Source organism: Lonchura striata, chromosome 1A, assembly GCF_050655825.1.
Source record: "Lonchura striata isolate lonStrDom1 chromosome 1A, ASM5065582v1, whole genome shotgun sequence".
NCBI lineage: Eukaryota > Metazoa > Chordata > Aves > Passeriformes > Estrildidae > Lonchura > Lonchura striata.
Window position 1 is genome coordinate 13,699,391 of NC_140741.1, and position 22,155 is coordinate 13,721,545.

Genomic DNA, 22,155 nt, shown 5'->3' on the forward strand with positions numbered 1-22,155 from the left:
CTCTATAACTACCTATAAAATTACCATTAATATAAGAAGTAAATGTTTGAAACTAGTCTCAAAATACAGAGAAATCAGAGGAAAAGCTGAAAAAAGAATCATAGTCCTCCTCATTGTGCTCAAGAGTTACACCAGGGGTGACAGATGATGGGCTGATGTAGAAATCCCTGTTGGAGGTAAGCAGGGCAAAATACCAGTTTGTCAGTTCCTGCTTTTTTGTGTCACTGAGCATTAATTTATCCAAAAGTTATGTCACTAAATTAATTTCTTACATGACTCCATTGGGAATTTGTATGAAGAAACATAAGCTTCTAATCCACAGTGAAACCTGAGGTGTCCCAAACTGAATAGCACATCAGTGGACTAAAATTCAACTGATGCTGATTTATGGAATGTACAGATTTTTGTATGTAGATCTATCATGGCCTTCCAGGGCCTGAGGGGAACCTGAAAGAAAGATGGGGAAGGACTATTGACAAGGGCCTGGAGTGGCAGGACAAGGGACAATGGCTTCAAATTTACAGAGAGGGTTTAGATTAGATATCAAGAAAAATTCTTTACTGTGAGGCCTATAACAGAGTGCCCAGAGAAGCTGTGGATGTCCCATCCCTGGCGGTGTTCAAGATCAGGTTGGATGGAGCTCTGAACAATTTTTAAATTGCAACTAGAAAATGCTGTCATTGGTCAACTAATGATCTTCAGCAATACTTAATAATAAAAAAAAACCCTAAAAAACCTAAACTGCCTTTCTGTTAGTTTTTTTGTTTTTTCCCTCCATAAAAAGCACTTGGGAGGCAAGAGTTTTGCTTCCAGAACTAGTACAAGATTAACTACTTTTTTATGTGCCAGCCTGTAGCTCACAACTGGCATAATCAATGCTACTAGTACTAACTGCTGCTTGAAGCAATTCTTGTGTATGATCTCTATATGTTTGGGTGCGTATTGGTGACATTCCTAGCTGTGCTGCAGCTGATTAATGTGTGACTAAAAGACTAGAAGTGGATTATTAAATGTGTGTTTTCATGAGACAAGCTGTTCAGTGTGAATAGAAATAGCCCATGAAGGGTGACTTATTCCCACACCTTCTCTCTCATGGCAACTTTCAGAATACATTTTGATCAAGTTTAGCAGTGCTGCCAACAGCAATGCTGAGTGTTCCTGAGGCAGTGCATTCTAGCAATGTCCTCTAGCTTTGCCATCCTTCTATGGCATGGTCTGAGTGCCTGCCAATGTGAGAACAGTCGTTTCCTGCTCCCTATCAAACACAGACCTGGCCGTGTTGCTAGGTCAGTGTTTTTGGCTTTGCATTTCTGGGCTGTTTCTTTCCTCTTCCCTTTGAAATCTTTTTGGAATTCATTCCTTCTTTGGTACAGAAAAAGACTATTCTGTGAATCTCCTTTCTTTCCCAAGTAGCCTGGCAGCTATTTTCAAAAGCTGTCAAGGGTTCCTTTTCCAAAGGACTGTGTATTAGTAACCCTGAGTTACTCTGCCGTTTGTGCCTCTGCGCATGTGTACCACACTCACCAACTCATCCCTTCTGCATTTCATGCTCTGTGACATCAGTGTAAATACCCCTTCTGCACTGTACTGAATAATAGCATCACCCTTTGTAGCACAGGACCCTCTTGTTTCTCAGCCTAGCACAAACAGCGCTGGTACTGGCTTACCCCACAGTGGTTTTTGCTTGCTCAAGCATTCTGATGAGCTTTATGGTCAGGAGGAAGGTGATGGCATTAGCAGACAGCAGTGGTGTTCAGTAGATGCTGGGCATATATTGAAACAGTTCTGCAAAGTATTACTCTTCTTGCACTTGAAACACTGGGATTTAGATGAATCTGTTACTTGTATTTCTGTACAATTCTAGCTTGCTCAGCATTTTCAGCAGTGGTTTCAAATGAAAGGGCAAGTTCATTTAGGTTGACATCTATGAAACAGCCTGTGGAGTTAAGGTAAACATTTTGGCCCAAAGTCATTTATCTAATGAACATAGCCCAGAAAAGGTTTCATCAAAGTAAGTACAGTAATAGTGTTAGTTTTCCATTTAAATCTGGCATCATATCTGGGATCTCAGATAGTGAAAGGGGAAGGAGGTATCTTACAGCTTTCTAATTAGATCATTACTCTTGTGACAAGTCTGTGTGCAAACCTTCCCAGGGTGATGGTGCTGCAAGGATCTCTTGATGACTACAGTGTTACTATTCTTACTTCAGCAAGCTGCATCTCATTACTTTGTTCTTAGGGTTCCTCACTTTGTGAAATAAAATAGTAATTAGCTTTTTAATTACTGGTACATAAGTGGAGCCAATGTTGCTTGCTGTGGGTGTTTGAGAAACAGCCAATTAACCAATTAACTGTTTAAACTTTTTGGATTTACATAATCTTCCCCCCCCCCTTTTTTTTTTTTTTTTACAGAATCCACTTAATGTAGTCATTTCAGTCCAATGCCACTAATTGAGTGGCAATATTAATGGAAATTATATTGTCTCCACATGCTGGCGGATAAAAAAAGGCTGACGGACAGCAGGATAACAATTATAAAGGTTGTCTGATTTAATCCCTCTGCCCTGAGCTACTTGTGGAATGAGCACGGTTGCAGTTCTGTGAATTTATTAATAAAAAAAATGTGGGCAGAATGATGAATGGACTCTTGTGATTGCTTGCATTCACCTTGCATTTTTTTCTCAATCATCTTCTTTTCATGAAATAGGGCATTTAAAAAAAAAAACAAATGTGCCTATTACTAATACAGCTTAGCATTAGTCTGTCAGAAATACTACCACTAGCTGTAACTTGAAATATCACCTGTTAAGCATGGATTAAAATTATTTTCTTTAATACTCTAAAACTTCTTTTCCCCTGTCTTTTATTAGCATATAACTGTTTTCAGATGTCAGTGAGAATTTTATAAAGTATCAATTTCAAGTTAATTATAAGGGATAGAAAGAAGTGCAGGGATTGACAATTTCTTCCTTGTGTGCCATTTTTCTGCCATGTTTGGTTGGAAGATCTACATGGAGAGATGGTAAGACTGGAGGATCAACACTGCTGCACTCCAGTTTTGTTTCTGATGTCAGGAGCCTTCCAAGGAGCGCTGAGAGCCTTTGAGGACATAATTTTATTGTAGCAAGGGACAGGGAAAGCTTAGCTGGTAATGTTTCTCCTGTAGTGATCAGGCTACAAGAAAGAGCCAAGTGTGGGGGCCAGTGCTTGGGTGCTTGGCAGCAATTGTTTCTCCTGGATAAGGTGGCATTTGGAAGCCTGGGCCCCTGCAAACTCCTCTTCTGGTCTTCAAAGAAAAATGGAACTTGAATTACTTTTCATTAAATATTTCCCTTAAAGACTAGTGTCCAGTGATTTGTTACCTGGTTAGGAATTTCTTCTGTCAGTAAACATGTTACATGTGTAGGAAGTGATCTTTGAAAATGCAGTCTGCACTGAGGGCCACATCCTCAGCATACCTCTTACAGAAAAAAAACAAACCTACAAGCCCAAGAATGAAGATTCTGACAAAGGTGCCCTAAGTGTGAAAGACCAAGTCAGTAATGTGGCAAGAGCTGTTTCAGAGTTTGCAAAAAGCCAGAGAGGGCAGATGAGCTCCCAGCATGGAGTTAATGCAATCAGGGCTAGTCCTGCTGCATTTACAGCTAGCTGGTGACTATCTTAAATCTTGTTGACTCTGGGTATTTCTTAATAATTTTCCTTCCTATGTTTGGCTCAATATGGGGAGGGACTCCGTGGAGTATGTGTAGAAGTGGAGATGGTAAATCCCCAGGGCTGAAGAGAAGAGCTGTTGTGCCTTTGGAAAGAGGTGGGTAATTGCAGCTGCAATTGATGGTGTGTGTTCAGCACCTTGGGAAACCAACTCCTAAATCAATGTCAGTTAAATCTGAATTTAAATGGGTTGAGTTGAGGAGACTGAATAAACTCTGCGGATTCTTAAGTGGGCATATGGAAACCCTTAAGTCCAATTATTGGTGATAGCCACTTTGGTGTCCCCTCCATGAGGCTGGTGGAAAAATAGGTGTAAATGAAGTGAGTCTCTGCTTCTCACTAGCCCCAACACCTCAACTGGAAAATTTTAAAGTATACTTAACTGAAAATCCAACTTTCTGCTGAAGTAAAAAGGAAGGGACATAATTTGACAATTTGTAATAGGAATTTCCAAGGGCAAGCCACTTAATACCAAGTATAAACAGCAGTGATGGAATTTCTACTTAACATTTGTCTGCTTAATGGAGAAGAAAAAAGCCTAATGGTTGGCACTGTATCATGTTCTTACACAGGAAACATTTAAAACTAAGGAGTGGATGGGCAGGAGACCCAGGAGTGCTTTTTCTCAGAGCCTCCCCTTTGTAAATGGGCTTGAGATGTGTTTGTGGACTGGGAGTTTATTCTGTTTGTTTTGTGTCTATATTGATCAGACAAATTCTACAGAATTTTCCATTTCTTGCTTAGATAATTAATGATCTGCCTCCTGTCTCTGGCACCTCTGGGACCTTGGCAAACCAGGAGGTACCTGGTATTGGTGCTACCAAACCCATCTGTCCTAAACCTGCCTGTCCACCTGTCCATCATCTGTCCTAAAATCAGGGAAAGAGTGAGAAAGCTTTCTCCTTGCTCTTGTGTTTTTACCAGCGTAGTCTGGATTAAAAGAAGCCCCAGCAAGCAGAGCCAAGATCACTCTGAAATGAGTGGGGTTGGGATTTTACTGATGTGAAAAGGGGGTTTAGGAGACCCAGCCTCCAGACATCACTCATGGTTGCAGGGCTGGTTAGAGCCCATGATGTCAGTGCAGAACTACCACCTCTTTCAGCCAGGGGACATTGTGTCCCTAGCTGTTGTGTCATGGCAATCCTGGACTTTTCCTGGCCACCTTCTGTAGTGAAAAACTTTCTGAAAGGTGGCGAAACACAGTAGACTTGAAGAAACAAGTGTCCAGTGTGCCTCTGGGCTCTGACCTAGCAGGAGGTGGGTAACCATGAATCTTGGTCCTCTGTGACCCCAGGGCTCATTCTATTCAGTTCCTTTATTATTTCTTTAATAAAACTACTAACCAAAAGAACAACTCTTGTGTTTCCATCTCCAATCCAAAGTTGAAAATAATGTTGTGAAATTGCCTGTTTAGCCTAGATCTGATTTTACTGTGTCAGAGGCAATTAAATGGCAAAGACAAACTAAGCATATGATGGTGTTTCAGCAAGAAACAGCCAGGTCAGAATATGAACCAGACAGAAAATGCTGGTTTTGATTCACTTTCAAGGTCCTCTCATCTCCTAATTCATGGCAGTTTTTTGCTAGTGGCTTTAATGAGAAGTATCAGATCCTTATTTAATGGGGATTTCTGAATTTGTGAAATACATACTTTAAGTGTTCCTGTGGTCAGTGAGGGTTCTTCCAACTCTGCTTTGTGTTGTAGAGGATGAGGAAGGAAGTTTTTTACCAGATATGTAGGATTATTTCTCAGCAAATGGGATTCCCCATTCCCACACTCCCAGCAGAGATTCTCCTCAGGGGATGTCAGCCTGGGGCTCCAACACATGGGGTCCTGCTCCCTATGATGGCAGAGGGAGACAGTCAGCCCTTTATTACACCCTGTGGTACTTGCTGCTCTTGTTCTATCACTTTCACTGCTGCAGCACTTTCAGGTTCCAGTCATGAACAGGAACCCTAGTGTGCCACATTTGCTCTGAAAGTAGAAAAAAAATATAATCCTTCTGTGAGGGGTTGTGACTAGGGATGTCTCCTGCCAGCAGACAGCAGGGAGTTGAAGATTTTGAAACAAGTATGAGGAGGGATAGCTGACTCCTGCACTGTCTCCCATTGCCTGCTTTAACACCTGGGATCAAAGTGTCCACAATGATTTTAGGATGCCTTGAGTGTGAAGTGCTTCTCATAGCCTGGACCTAAGGATGTTTGGCCATGCTCTGAGGAGAGGCTGTTCTGGAACCAATTCTGTGCAAGAAATGAAAAAATTGGATAAAGAAATAACTGAGAATTTGTGACAGAGGTTACTGAAACACAAGACTGACCCAGAAAGAGTGGATGAGGAACAACTATTCACCATGTACTGGCTTTGTCAGAGCTAGTTGAGAAGAAGATAAAGAACAGGAAGAAAGTACTTGAGCTCCCCAACTGAAAAGAGGTCTGTCCTGGTTTGTAAGATAAGCTTGTATTCTATTTGCCATCTGTTGGAGGTTGGGCAGGTTTGTTATCTCTTCCAAGAACAATGGTTTGCTCCTAAGAGGTAATGGTTTGTTAGTGGGCCATTGACTGATTCAATGCAGGGCTGGTAATGTAACACCATCCCATTGTGAGATGCTCCACCCAGAGGGGGAAGCCAAGCACTCTTTTATTGTATAAAGGGGTACCTTTTGAGGAGACACGGCAGCTCTCTCTCTTTGCGGGATTCCCAGAGAAGCAGCTCCTTCAGCGGGATTCCCAGAGAAACAGCGGTGGAGCTCGGGGGCGGCCCCGGTGCAGAGGAAGACCGGCCCAACTGCCACCAGATCTTCAGAGAAAACTATACCCTTCTAAAGATCACTACTTCAGCTGCAATTCATCAGCCACTGCAAGAGGAGCATCTGTCATTTCAACCGGACTGCTACTAACACCCCGACTCCTCAGGGTGTCAGGTTGTGGACTTTATCACTAGTTTTGTTTGTACCAATTGCATTTGCCTTTTTAAATTGTTATGTAGTTTTCTCCTAGTAAAGAATTGTTACTCCCATTCCCATATCTTTGTCTGAGAGCCTTTTAATTTAAAAATCCTGGTAATTTGGAGGGAGGGGGTTTACCTTCTCCATTGCACAGGAGGCTTTTGCCCTCCTTCACAGACTCCTGTCTTGTCAAACCAAGACAGATTTTGGCGGCCAATGTGGGGCTCGAGGGCATTGAGACGGAAAAAGGATTAACAGTTCTTAAGTAATTTGGTTTTTTGTTGTGTGTAGAAACATCTTAAGCATCACCATGTGGTCTAGTTTACCTTGGTTTGGGTGGCATGTGATCGTAGCTATACTTCTCCCGTTTGCAGACCCTTATCTAAAAATGGGTCCTATAACTAAGGCTACTGTGTCTGTTATCAAGTTTGGCTTCTGGGTTAATTGGGTGAGGAATTCATGGATCTTTAATTTCCTCTGGAAGGCAGGTACATGGATTCATAGCTATCACACATTAACTGTATGTTTTTGGGGTTACTTTAATAACGGTACCTACTGCGAGGAAATAGCACCTGGGAAAACTTTCTCCCAACCTTTTAACCATCTTTTTGGGTCTGCTCCACCAGTTCTCAAAGGGTTAAGATCCTTTCTAAGTGCTAATGATACCATACAATGGGTGGTGTTGCTGATAGTCCTGTTATATTTAGCACTCTGAGATAAGGGAAGATTAACCTGGATAACTACCCTCACACCTACACCAGAGGCTAGGTATGCTCCTGCAGAACCTGACACTGCCCCAGAGACTCGAGATGCTGCTGCTCCAGAGCCTGACCCTGCCCCACAGCCCACCTCAGAAATAAACCACCCAGACTGGGTGAGGGTTCTGGTTAAGGAGATACGAGAGATGCTGAAGGAGTGCATTTCCCCAGCTGGTGAGAAACCGGCCCTTTGCCTTGAGGAGGGACAGTCTTGTTAGGAAAATAGGGCCTTTTTGTTCATAATATAGAGTTTTCTCACATCCATAGAATAGAGTTTTTACTTAGAGTTTTCACTTGTCTGAATATGTTCTCATTTTGCCAGGCATTCCAGTAAGTATCTCTCAAGGACAATTCCGTTACAAACTTTTTAGGGAGTTGAAACTGTTTTAGGGAGTTGATGTTGCTAGGCACCTAAGCACCTAAGCGAGTATCTTTCAAGGACGGTTCCGTTACGGGCTTAGCAAAACATGTACTCTTGTGAAATGCAAGTAAACGTGCCTAGAGATAACATTTCTTGTTTTGAGAAAATCCCCAGATCACAGGGACAACCTTGAGGAAGACTACTGGCCTTCATCCCACGACCACCAAGAGGCAGAAAACGACCACCTAGCAACAGAGTGCGCCTGCGCAGAAAAGACACCAGAACGTCACACATCCGGAAGAGAAGACCCAATAAGTGGGGGGGGACGGGGGACGAAGGCGCGGTAGTTGGAATGACTGCCGCCCAGCGCAGCGCTGATTTGCTTCCGTTTTCTACCATTAATAAATCTTTTTAATTGGATTAGAAAGCCTATTGTGCTCGTTCATAACAATTTGGTGCCGTGACTCGGATCGGGGATCTGGGGAACCTCTCTCTGAGAGGGGCGCCACGATTCCGCTCCTTTGAGCGGACTCAGACCGGGGTTTCTACCCTCATCCCGACCGACGAACCTAAAAGCCTAGAAAGCGAAAGCAAGAAAGGGAAGCGGGCCCAGGGTACCCCTTAAATTTTGTGCACAAAGTCCGGACGAAGGCGCAGGACGCGTAAGTATAGAGGGATCCGTCCGGGCGGGGTTCGGGATCCCGGAGTACGGCGAGTGTGTGTGTGAATGAGAGGAGAATCGGCAGCTGGATTCTCCAAGCGAGTGTGGACCCTTAGTAGTGTGTTTTCCAGAGCTCGCGAGGGCCTGGGCCACGAACCAGGGGAAGCGATTGTGCTGCCGTGAGTGATTGAAGGTACTCCGGAGGACATGGGGCAGGGGAAGAGTAAGAGTAAATCCCCCTCCCCGGTGGGGGTAAAACTTCCCCCAATTCCTAAGGATAGTCCCTTAGGGTTTATGCTGGCAAATTGGGAGCACTTTCCAGGAGCACCTGGGAAGGATAAGGCAAAGATGATACACTATTGCATAGAAGTATAGGGAGGACAAGAGATTTCTAAAGGTGTTTTTTGGCCCATCTTTGGGTCCTCAGAGGACTGGGTAAAGCAACTGTTGAATGGTTGGATAAACACTAAACAACCTTCTAACCCTGAGGAGAGTGCCTATGCCCGAGTCTGGACAGAAAAGCCGGAGGTGCTCGTGTTTAAACTCTCGGGGGTTTCAGGAGGAAAGAAAAAGAAGGGGCGAGCGGAAGAAGTAATTATTGCACCCCCGCCCTACATTCCCCCTGCGCCAGATGCACCCCCTCCTCCTCCACAATCGGATGGGGAAGAATCAGACTCAGACTCTGATCAACCCTCAGGCTCGCGTGGTCCTCTTACCCGAAGTAAGACGCGAGGCAAACTATTTCCTTTAAGGGAAATGCCGATGGGGGGACCACAGCCAGGGATTGGGTTTATTTCGGTGCCCTTGAGTTCAGGGGATGTTAGAGACTTTAAGAAGGAGATGGGAAATTTGTTAGAAGACCCCCTGGGCGTGGCAGAGCGGGTGGATCAATTTTTAGGTCCTAATATATACACTTGGGAGGAATTACAATCTATACTTAACATTTTATTCACGGCTGAGGAAAAGAACATGATAAGAACTGCTGGAATGCGGGTCTGGGATGCCCAACCCGCACATGCCCAGCACCCGGCCGATACCAAATGGCCTCTCCAGAATCCCAATTGGAATAACCAGGATGCGGCCCATAGAGCTAACATGTGAGACTTTCGGACCATATTAATTGATGGCATAAAAGAGTCCGTTCCTAGGGGCCAGAATATAAATAAAGTATTTAATGACAGACAAAAGAAGGATGAAACCCCCACTGAATGGTTAGAGAGGTTAAGGAAAAGTTTTCAGCTGTACTCGGGGTTAAACCCGAATGACCCAATGGGACAGGCAATTCTTAAAGTCCAGTTTGTCTCTAAGTCCTGGGATGATATTAGGAGAAAGATACAGAAAATGGATGATTGGCAGGACAGGGATTTAGCAGAATTATTGCGAGAGGCGCAGAAGGTTTATGTCCGAAGAGAGGATGAAAGTCAGAAGAGACAGGTGAAAATGATGGTTGCTGCAGTGAGGGAAAGCAGGCGGGCGGAGGAAGGACAGAAGAGAGTCACTCGGAATAGGGAGGGTGACAAGGGAAAGGTAGGAGAAAGGGTGTGTTATTATTGTGGTAAGAAGGGACATTTCAAGAAGGAGTGCAGAAGGAGGCTTAGGGACGAGGAGGAGTTCAAAATTGAATAGGGGAGTCAGGGGCTCTACTTTATGGGGACCGGGAAACATCAAAAAGAGCCCTTGATAAAATTGAAGGTGGGTCCCCAGGGCCAGGAAATAGATTTCTTGGTCGATACGGGGGCAGAAAGATCTACTACTCAATTTCTGCCTCAGGGCTGTAATTTATCGAAACAGACAGCCACGGTAATAGGGGCTAAGGGGGAACCATTTGAAGTACAAATTATTAAAGGGGTGATGGTAGAATCGGGAACTAAAATGGGGGTGGGTGATTTCCTATTAGTTCCTGAAGCGGACTACAATTTGTTAGGGAGAGATTTGATTGTTGAATTAGGAGTTCAAATTGAGGTGGTAGAGAAGGAGTTAAAGATTAGACTCTGTTCCCTCCGTTTAGAAGACGAAGAGAAAATAAACCCTGAAGTGTGGTATAATCCAGGGACCGTGGGCAAATTAAATATAACCCCATTTACAGTAAAAATCAGAAATCCCGAGGTCCCGGTAAGAATAAAACAGTATCCAATTTCACTAGAAGGGAGGAAAGGGTTAAAGCCTGAAGTTGAAAGGCTGTTAAACAAAGGACTGCTAGAACCATGTATGTCGCCTTTTAACACCCCTATACTCCCGGTAAAAAAGGCAGATGGATCCTACCGATTGGTGCACAACCTTAGGGAAATTAATAAGCGAACCGTGGCTCGGTTCCCAGTAGTGGCAAATCCCTAGGAATCAGGGAAATGGCTGTTAAAGGATGGGAGGGAAGTTCTACCTAGAGCCATAGCCCAGCGGATGCTCAGTAAATTACACCAGAGAACACACTGGGGCGCTCAAGGACTGGTGGATCACTTTGCCACCCATTATATGACGGTGGGCCTACATGACTTAGCGAAAGGGATTACTAGGAGTTGTCCAACCTGTCTACAGGTAAACAGGAAAAATCTAAGGAAACTACCCCTGGGTGGGAGGCCAGTGGCAAAGAAGCCCTTTTCAAATCTGCAAGTAGACTTTACTGAGCTCCCCAAGATAGGGAGACTAAAATATCTTTTGGTTATAGTGGATCATTTAACACATTATGTGGAAGCAATCCCCACTGCCAGGGAGACAGCTCGGACAGTAACAAAAGCCTTGCTGGAAGAAATAATACCTAGATATGGGGTCCCAGAGACGATAGACTCTGATAAAGGCCCCCATTTTACTTCAAAAATAACACAGATGCTAGCAGAAGCTCTGGGCATAAGATGGGAACAACATACTCCCTGGCATCCACAGAGTTCGGGGAGGGTAGAAAGAATGAATGGGGAAATTAAGAAACAACTCACCAAATTAGTACTAGAAACTAAACTATCCTGGATAAAATGTCTGCCGTTGGCATTATTAAATGTTCGAACTCAGCCACGAGCTGATATAGGACTGTCCCCATTTGAAATGCTGTATGGGATGCCCTATTCCCTAGAAAAAGTTCAAACCAATCCTAACATTACTGATCAAAGTATTAATAAATATTTAACCACTTTAATGAAATATAAAAAACAGTTATGGGAAAAGGGGATGTGGGCCCAAAGACCACCCCTAGATCTTGTGTTACACCAGGTACAACCCGGCGACTGGGTCCTCATCCGAAGCTGGAAGGAAGATTCAATCACCCCAAAGTGGGACGGACCATATCTGGTTTTAATCACCACTGACTCCGCAGTCCGCACAGCAGAGAAGGGATGGACTCATGCTAGCAGAATAAAGGGGCCGGTGGATCCAACTCGATTCCATACAGCTTCCAGGGAAATGAGCTGGAAAATTGACGAGAAGCCGGGGGATTTAAAGTTAACAGTAAAAAGGACTTACAAATAATTTTCATGAACACTATCAACTCTAGGGACATTTGGGTTGGAGATAACTGGGGACTGCAAGTACAACTGGTTGGAGAAACAAAACCCCCAGGATACTGTAAACGTCTAGAGGATTCAGCCCAGCAGCCCTTTTATCGGTTCATCCGACTTGAAAAGGAGCAGAGACCTTGGGAAGGGGAGGGCCATACTGAACATCAAAGTATTAGAGTAAAGTGTAGCTGGTTAGATTGTCATTGTTACCCTTTTGCCTGTTTTTCCTGCAAAATCTGTAGAGGATTGTGGTGAGCTCACTGCAGAAAGGGGAGAGCTCCAAAAAGTGTATGTCAACGCTGCTGGCTGGAGCAGCGCAAATTGACATCTGAAGTACTAAATTACAAGGTTGCCACTCGGGAATTGACTAAAGGATCCCCTGAGTGGTGGGAGGTTTTCATAAAAGGAATAAACCCTGAATTCCACTGTTACCATTCCAATGAACCCCTGGGTCCATTCCTCACGGATATAGTCCAGGTCAAGTGTCGCAAATTAGTCAAAAGGCTCAGGTGCGACACCCCACAGTTGAATACGAAAAACTGGAACTCCCGGAGATCAAAGTGGGAGAGAGGGAACAATCCCACCCCTGAAGAATATCTCTGCTGTCGAGAAGATGGCTTACCCTGTAACTTGTAGCAACCAAGTTGACAGGCGAGACAGAGAGGTAGGTAGTGGGGATGAGGGGCCCTCCCAAACCTTGAAAAAGAACGTAAATCATCATGGGTATGAGAATGGTGACAACGGAATGAGGGAAAATGGGAATGTAAAACTGAGCATGATAAGTAACATCCTCCCCTGCAGTGCGTATCACTCAATCCTATGGGTTTTTATGTTTGTATGGCTTCCCCTTCAGAGTGCCACAGTTAATATACATGAACCCTTTAAATGGACCTTAAGCAGATGGGAGGATCACGATACCCGTCATATTTTACAGACAATAACGGGACCTGGAGCACCAAGCTTTAAGATTGGGATCTGTGATCTAACTCGAAGTTTAAAATGCGGGCGGCTGTTAAATTTAACAAGCTTCTATATGTGCCCTGCTTCGAACCCAGGGAAGCAATACTGTAATTACCCTGAACATTATTACTGCGCCTATTGGGGTTGTGAAACAATAGCATCAGCGTGGGCTCCGGGTGGAGGATTGGACAAATATTTAAAAGTAGGGCATGGACCAGCAGGGTGTAAACGACCACGAGAGTGGCCTTGGACTGGGAAAAACTTACTTGGGAACTGCACCTTTCTTTACCTAAATGTCACTCAACCAAGTGATTCTGGGTGGTTAATAGGCAAAACATGGGGGGTTAGGCATTGGATAGAAGGACATGATCCAGGGAATCTGATACAAATAAAAAAAGAGGTAGCGCCACATGACCCTAGTCCTATAGGCCCAAATCCAGTAATAAGCAATGACTTAAAGGAGATTAATAAAACCAGAGATAATGTTATAAAATCAAACAAAGGTAATCAAGAACCTCAGCTATTAGTGCAGAAGTATACAACCTTATGGAAAATTATGCAAGCTACTTTTGGAGTTTTGAATCATACTTATCCTAACTTAACCAAGGGATGTTGGCTTTGCTATATGATAAATCCACCCTTTTATGAAGCTATTGGGATTACATCTGAGGCAAGAGAAATAAATGGTACAAATCCAAAAGAGTGTCTCTGGAGAAAGGGGGGAGATAGTGTTTCAGGCATTACACTGTCCCAGGTTAGTGGACAAGGAAGGTGTGTAGGGAAGGTTCCAGCAGATATGCGGCACCTCTGCAACACAACAATGAGCATTAGCAGAACAGACAAGCCTTCTGATTGGCTTATGCCAGCAGTCAATTCTAAATGGGTATGTCAACAACTTGGAGTTACACCCTGCCTATCGGTAAAAGCCTTTAATAATTCAGACTTCTGCATTCAAGTTCTAATAATCCCCAGAATCGTATACCATCCAAAAGAATACGTACTAGAACATCAGATGACCCCTGAACACTACCTGGTTAAAAGGGAACCACTTACAGCACTAACGGTAGCAATTTTGCTCAGCATAGGAGGAGCGGGAGTAGGAACAGGGGTCGCTTCCTTAGTAAGTCAAAACCAGGGTATGAAAGCTCTGCGCACATCTGTAGATGAAGATCTGAGTAGAATAGATAAAGCCATAAGTGAACTAGTTAAATCAGTAAAATCCCTTTCTGAGGTAGTCCTCCAAAACCGAAGGGGATTAGATTTGTTATTCTTACAGCAAGGGGGACTGTGTGTTGCTTTACAAGAAGAATGTTGCACTTATGTAGATCACACAGGTATTGTAAAAGACAAGATGGCTGAATTACACAAACAAATAGAACAACGAAAAAGAGAAAGAGGATCCCAGCAGAGTTGGTATGAATCCTGGCTCACCTATTCTCCCTGGCTAACCACTCTATTACCCATCCTTGCAGGACCAGTAATTTTACTAATTCTAGTACTTACTTTTGGGCCATGTATTCTTAACAAGCTTATTACAATAGTAAAAAATAGGTTAGAAGCTGCACATTTAATGATGGTAAGATCAAAGTACGAGCCACTTAGCGGAGTAGAAACTGAAAGTTATTTAGAATTGAGCAAAAGGGAATTAGAGCGCTTTAGTGAACAAAAAGGGGGTTAAAATAAAAAGGGGGGATATTGTTAGGAAAATAGAGCCTTTTTGTTCATAATATAGAGTTTTCTCACATCCATAGAATAGAGTTTTTACTTAGAGTTTTCACTTGTCTGAATATGTTCTCATTTTGCCAGGCATTCCAGTAAGTATCTCTCAAGGACAATTCCGTTACAAACTTTTTAGGGAGTTGAAACTGTTTTAGGGAGTTGATGTTGCTAGGCACCTAAGCACCTAAGCGAGTATCTTTCAAGGACGGTTCCGTTACGGGCTTAGCAAAACATGTACTCTTGTGAAATGCAAGTAAACGTGCCTAGAGATAACATTTCTTGTTTTGAGAAAATCCCCAGATCACAGGGACAACCTTGAGGAAGACTACTGGCCTTCATCCCACGACCACCAAGAGGCAGAAAACGACCACCTAGCAACAGAGTGCGCCTGCGCAGAAAAGACACCAGAACGTCACACATCCGGAAGAGAAGACCCAATAAGTGGGGGGGGACGGGGGACGAAGGCGCGGTAGTTGGAATGACTGCCGCCCAGCGCAGCGCTGATTTGCTTCCGTTTTCTGCCATTAATAAATCTTTTTAATTGGATTAGAAAGCCTATTGTGCTCGTTCATAACAGTCTAATAGTACAGCTGTGGAACCCACAAATGTTACAACTGTCCAGTTTCCAGCTGAACCACAAAGGCAGTCACAGCCAGCAGCAGTTGCCCCGGTAGAAACAAGGAAGTCTAAGGTGAAAGCAGAGCACTCTGCAGGTAGGGACAGGAATGGAGGAACCTCACAACCCACAGGGGAGCCAGAGATTGCTATCATCACCGAGTCCCTGACGTACGAAAGTCTTCGTAATCTGCATAAAGACATTGTGCGACGAGGGCGTGAGGCTTATACTACTTGGTTACTCTGGGTTTGGGATCTTATGGGTACAGGCGTACAGCTAGACAGTGGTGAGGCAAGGAACTTGGGACCGTTGACCCAGGACTCGGGTATAAATCAGATTTTTGTAAGGGAACCAGGGTCCCTTTCTCTCTGGGAGCGGCTCTTAATGAGTGTCAGGGAGAGGTTTGTCCACAGAGAGAGAATGCAGGAGCACCATCATAGAATGCGCTGGAAGACCCTCGAGGAAGGGATCCAACAGCTGAGGGAAGTGGCAGTATTGGAGGTACTCTTTAGGAGGGATGGACGACACAATAATGACCCCGACAAGGTCAGGTGTACAGGACAAATGCTGTGGAGTCTAGCAAATCTTGGGCCATCTCAATACACCACCTTCATTGCAACAATCAATGCTGATGCTCACAGGGAGACAGTGGGCTCTGTTGCCAACAAACTTAGGAATTATGAGAGTATGATTAATGGCCCAATGCAGGCTCATATCTCAGCCGTGATTAAGGAGTTTAAAGAGGAGATGAGGGAGGAGATGAGGAAGGTTAATACAGCACCCGTGAGAGTCACAGGCCCCAGAATCAGCGCCCAACAATCCCCAGCTAGAGAGAGAGGGTACACCCCAAGGGCTAATCTGTGGTTCTTCCTGCGTGACCATGGGGAAGACATGGGGAGGTGGGATGGGAAACCCACTTCTGTCCTGGCAGCACGGGTCCTTCAACTCAAGGAGGGAAACTCTAACCGGGGGAGTTCCACCAAAGTGAAGGTAGCCTCAACCTCCCGTGACCAAGCTTGTGGGTACGATCTGTCAGACCCCCTTGAAGGGACCTCTAGTATGTATGCCCAGGAAAGGAATGATAACCAGTGTTAGAGGGGCCCTGTCTCTAGCCAGGGAGAGGCACGGGAAAACTGGATCTTCTGGACAGTGTGGATCCGATGGCCTGGCACATCAGAGCCACAAAAATATGATGCTTTAGTTAATACTGGTGCACAGTGTACTCTGATACCATCGGGACATGTGGGGGCAGAGCCTGTTTCCATTGCTGGTGTGACAGGGGGATCACAACAATTGACTCTGGTGGAAGCTGAGGTAAGCCTGACTGGGAAGGAGTGGAAGAAACATCCTATAGTGACTGGCCCAGATGCTCCGTGTATCCTAGGCATAGACTTCCTCCGGAACGGCTATTACAAACACCCAAAGGGACTCAGGTGGGCTTTTGGAATAGCCGCTGTAGAGGCAGAAGACATTAAGCAATTGAACACCTTGCCTGGACTGTCAGAAAACCCCTCTGCAGTAGGACTCCTAAGGGTGGAAGAACAACACGTGCCAATTGCGACCTCGACAGTGCACCGCCGGCAGTATCGGACGGATCGAGATGCCGTGATCCCCATCCACAAAATGATTCGGGAGCTGGAGAGCCAAGGGGTGGTCAGCAAAACCCACTCACCCTTCAACAGCCCCATCTGGCCTGTGCGCAAATCTGACAAAGAATGGAGATTGACTGTGGACTATCGTGGCTTAAATGAAGTGACTCCACTGCTGAGCGCTGCTGTACCGGATATGCTGGAACTCCAGTACGAGCTGGAGTCCAAGGCAGCAAAGTGGTATGCCACCATTGATATTGCTAATGTGTTTTTCTCCATTCCTCTGGCAGCAGAATGCAGGCCTCAGTTCGCTTTCACCTGGAGGGGCGTGCAGTACACCTGGAACCGACTGCCCCAGGGGTGGAAACACAGCCCCACCATCTGCCATGGACTGATCCAGGCTGCACTAGAAAAGGGTGAGGCTCCAGAACACCTGCAATACATTGATGACATCATTGTGTGGGGGAGCACAGCGGCAGAAGTGTTTGAGAAAGGTGAGAGGATCATCCAGATACTACTAGAAGCTGGCTTTGCCATCAAGAAGAGCAAAGTCAAGGGACCTGCCCGAGAGATCCAGTTCCTGGGAGTGAAATGGCAAGATGGATGGTGCCAGATTCCCACTGAGGTCATCAACAAGATCACAGCTATGTCCCCACCAACCAGCAAAAAGGAAACACAAGCTTTCCTAGGTGCCATAGGTTTCTGGAGGATGCACATTCCCGAGTATAGCCAGATTGTGAGCCCTCTTTATCTGGTTACCCGAAAGAAGAATGATTTCCACTGGGGCCCTGAGCAGCAACAAGCCTTCACCCAGATCAAGCAGGAGATCACTCATGCTGTAGCCCTTGGCCCAGTCAGGACGGGACCAGAGGTCAAGAATGTGCTCTACTCTGCAGCCGGGAACCATGGGTTGTCCTGGAGCCTTTGGCAGAAAGTGCCTGGGGAGACTCGAGGCCGACCACTGGGATTCTGGAGCCGAAGTTACAGAGGGTCTGAAGCCAACTACACTCCCACAGAGAAGGAAATCTTGGCTGCCTTTGAAGGAATTCAAGCCGCCTCGGAGGTAATTGGCACAGAAGCACAACTCCTCCTGGCACCCCGGCTACTGGTGCTGGGGTGGATGTTTAAAGGAAAGGTTCCTACTACTCACCATGCCACTGACGCCACATGGAGCAAATAGATTGCTCTCATCACTCAGCGCGCCCGTATTGGAAACCTGAATCGCCCTGGGATTTTGGAGATAATTACGAACTGGCCAGAAGGTGAAAACTTTGGTCTCTCTGATGATGAGGAGCAGGTACAAGTGGCAAGGGCTGAAGAAGCTCCACCATACAACCAACTACCAGCAGAGGAGACCTGCTACGCTCTTTTCACTGACGGTTCCTGTCGCATTGTAGGGATGAACCGGAAGTGGAAAGCAGCCGTATGGAGCTCCACACGCCAAGTTGCACAAGCTACCGAAGGAGAAGGTGGATCAAGCCAACTCGCTGAACTCAAGGCCGTTCAGCTGGCTCTGGACATTGCTGAAAGGGAGAAGTGGCCAAAGCTCTACCTTTATACTGATTCATGGATGGTAGCCAATGCTCTGTGGGGCTGGCTGGGAAGGTGGAGGAAGGCCAACTGGCAATGTAGAGGAAAGCCAATCTGGGCTGCTGATATATGGAAAGACATTGCCTCTCGGGTGGAAAAGCTAATGGTGAAAGTCCGTCATGTAGATGCCCATGTCCCCAAAAGTCGGGCTAATGAGGAGCACCGAAACAACGAGCAGGTAGATCAGGCAGCAAAAATAGAGATGTCAAAGATAGACTTAGATTGGCACCATAAGGGGGAGTTGTTCCTGGCTCGATGGGCTCATGATACCTCAGGTCATCAGGGCAGAGATGCCACCTACAAGTGGGCACGAGACTGAGGGGTGGATCTAACCATGGACAGTGTTTCCCAGGTTATCCATGACTGTGAGACGTGTGCTGCCATCAAACAGGCCAAGAGAGTGAAGCCCCTATGGTATAGTGGGCGGTGGTCCAAGTACAAGTATGGGGAGGCCTGGCAGATTGACTACATCACACTGCCCCAGACACGCCAAGACAAGCGCTATGTGCTGACCATGGTGGAAGCCACCACTGGATGGCTGGAGACTTTCCCTGTACCTCATGCCACTGCCCGGAACACCATCTTAGGCTTGGAAAAGCAAGTCCTGTGGAGACACAGCACACCTGAGAGAATTGAGTCTGACAACGGCACCCATTTCAAGAACAGCCTTATCAACACCTGGGCCAGAGAACATGGTATCGAATGGATATATCATATTCCCTATCATGCTCCAGCTGCCGGCAAAGTTGAATGGTGCAATGGACTCCTTAAGATTACCCTAAAGGCACTTGGTGGGGGAACATTTAGAAACTGGGAAATTAACCTGGCAAAAGCAACCTGGATGGTCAACACCCGAGGGTCTGTCAGTCGAGCTGGCCCTGCTCAGTCAGAACCCTTACACGCAGTAGATGGAGATAAGGTCCCTGTAGTACATATGAAAGGTATTTTAGGGAAAACTGTTTGGATTAATCCCACCTCAGGCAAAGACCAACCTACTTGAGGGATTGTCTTTGCTCAAGGACCTGGTTACACTTAGTGGGTAATGCAGAAAGATGGGGAGACCCGCTGTGTACCACAGGGAAACTTGGTCTTAAGTGAGAACTGGGTGTAAGATTTCATTGTGTGCAGATGGAAATAGAATAAGGGGTGGATAATGTCCTGGTTTGTAAGATAAGCTTGTATTCTATTTGCCATCTGTTGGAGGTTGGGCAGGTTTGTTATCTCTTCCAAGAACAATGGTTTGCTCCGAAGAGGTAATGGTTTGTTAATGGGCTATTGACTGACTCACTGCGGGGCTGGTAACATAACACCATCCCATTGTGAGATGCTCCACCCAGAAGGGGAAGCCAAGCACTCTTTTATTGTATAAAGGGGTACCTTTTGAGGAGACACGGCAGCTCTCTCTCTTTGCGGGATTCCCAGAGAAGCAGCTCCTTCAGCGGGATTCCCAGAGAAACAGCGGCGGAGCTTGGAGGCAGTCCCGCTGCAGAGGAAGACCAGCCCAACTGCCACCAGATCTTCAGAGAAAACTATACCCTTCTAAAGATCACCACTTCAGCTGCAATTCATCAGCCACTGCAAGAGGAGCATCTGTCATTTCAACCGGACTGCTACTAACACCCCGACTCCTCAGGGTGTCAGGTTGTGGACTTTATCACTAGTTTTGTTTGTACCAATTGCATTTGCCTTTTTAAATTGTTATGTAGTTTTCTCCTAGTAAAGAATTGTTACTCCCATTCCCATATCTTTGTCTGAGAGCCTTTTAATTTAAAAATCCTGGTAATTCGGAGGGAGGGGGTTTACCTTCTCCATTGCACAGGAGGCTTTTGCCCTCCTTCACAGACTCCTGTCTTGTCAAACCAAGACAAGGTCAAATACTTGGTTCTCAGGTAAAATGCCCCTGAAATCTGCTGGATGGGCTCTGAGCAAGCAGACTGGGGCTGTTTGCCTTGTCCTTCAGACTTTAAGACTAGGTCATTCTGGACCTGCTCTGGATTTACAGAACAGCACCACTGTTTGGCAGTTACCCTGTGAAGGGTGTTCATTCCTACCAGTGACAGCTGGAGGCTGGGAGGAGGTGTCAGAAGTTCTTTATCTTCTGTGCTTTCTCTGCCCTGTCCTCAAGTAACCAAGGCTACAGTAAACAATTGGGAGGGACAGACCTCCATCTGAACCCTACAGAACTCTCCTATAAATTTTGTAAGAATTAAAGAAAGGAAATCTTTGCAGGGAAGGTGTGTGGCAGCCTGGGCTGGACCTTCCATGGGCCACATTTATCCCACGGAGTGAGGGGAATTCACCAACAGGATGCTAGTGCTGCCCTAATTTAGAGGGTAAATAGTTTACCTGTGTTTTCTGAGAGTGCGCTACTGTACTTTTGGGCAATGCTATGGGAATTGAGAAAATAAATCAATATTCCACACATAGACTCAATCCAATCCTTATTAATGAGATTGATACTGAGGGAAAGAAAAAATGGGAAAAAATGTGCACTCTTTCAGGAAGTATAGATGATTTTGGGTGTAGAAATTTTCATTCAGAAAGTCAATTTTAAATGAGAATGTCTCGGCTTACAGTCCCTTCTTCCTCCTCTTCTTTTAATTAGGCTCTTTTCTTTAACTGCCAGACCCTTGCAGTCCTTCCTCCTGCTTTCTATCCCCTCTACAGATAATTGCCCTGCATGTGCACTGACCACACACAGCCTTCATGGGTAGAGAACATCAGCAAATTGGTGAGCATGAGGCAAGAAAAGGGGTTGAAAGGACAGGAGGGGTCTGTGAGCTGCCAGCCATCTCTCTGTCAGATGGATCATAGCTGAGCTTGGGGAACCTCGTGGTTTCCAAACAGCACAAAGCAGTCATCACATGTGGTAAGAGTTCAGCACATGTTCTCTCATTTCTGACTACTCCACCCCTGAACTATAACACAATCAATAATCCATCTGCTTCTTAGATTAGGTTTTTCCTGTCTGGATGCTCAAGGCACCTCTGTATTTCTGAGCTAGTACTGAACTAGACCTTCTGGGACCTAACCATGTTGTTACTTCATCCTAGTGATACAAGTGGACCTACCTCCCCTAGGGAAGAAGTGCAGTTTGCCTCCAGAGCACATCCTTCAAGAGGCAGGACCCAAGGTGTACAAACCCACACACCCATTTCCCTCATGCACAGTGCCTGTTTCCCGGGAGCTTGTTAATGCTGGGGGGACAGGGGCCTGCAAAAAAGCTCCTGCCTCTCCCCCTGGTCTCCACCGTCATTTCCCATCCCAGCAGGACTGAAGACCCAGCCATTCCCATTGAGTTGTTTTCTTGGTCTGCTGGCAGAGAAAGAGCAGCAGGAGTCGGATCCACCTGCAGCCAGAGGTCCCTTGCAGGTCGTGTCCACTGCCACACCTTTTAGGGACCTATTCAAACATGCCCAAAAAGTGGAAGTGCAGAGGCCAAGCCAGTGTGGAACTACAGAGCTTGTGTTCCTGCTCCTGTTTGGAAAGGGCCACTCTGTGCTTTAGGTGCCACAGCCCTGCCTCAGCAGAGGGAGCGCAGAGCAGGACACGCAGCCAGTTTCAGAGGTGAGGAGGCCCTGGGTGCCTGGCACATGGCCCCTTTTTCTCAGCAGATCTTCTTCCTGGCTGTGCCCGCCTCTGGGTGGGTGCACCAGCTGGGGCTAGAAGCAACTTCAGAGACTGGGGAAGGTGAGACCAAGAAGGGGACTTTTCCTGGGCAGCTTAGACCACGAGACCTCCAGAGAGGCACTAGGACAAAGAT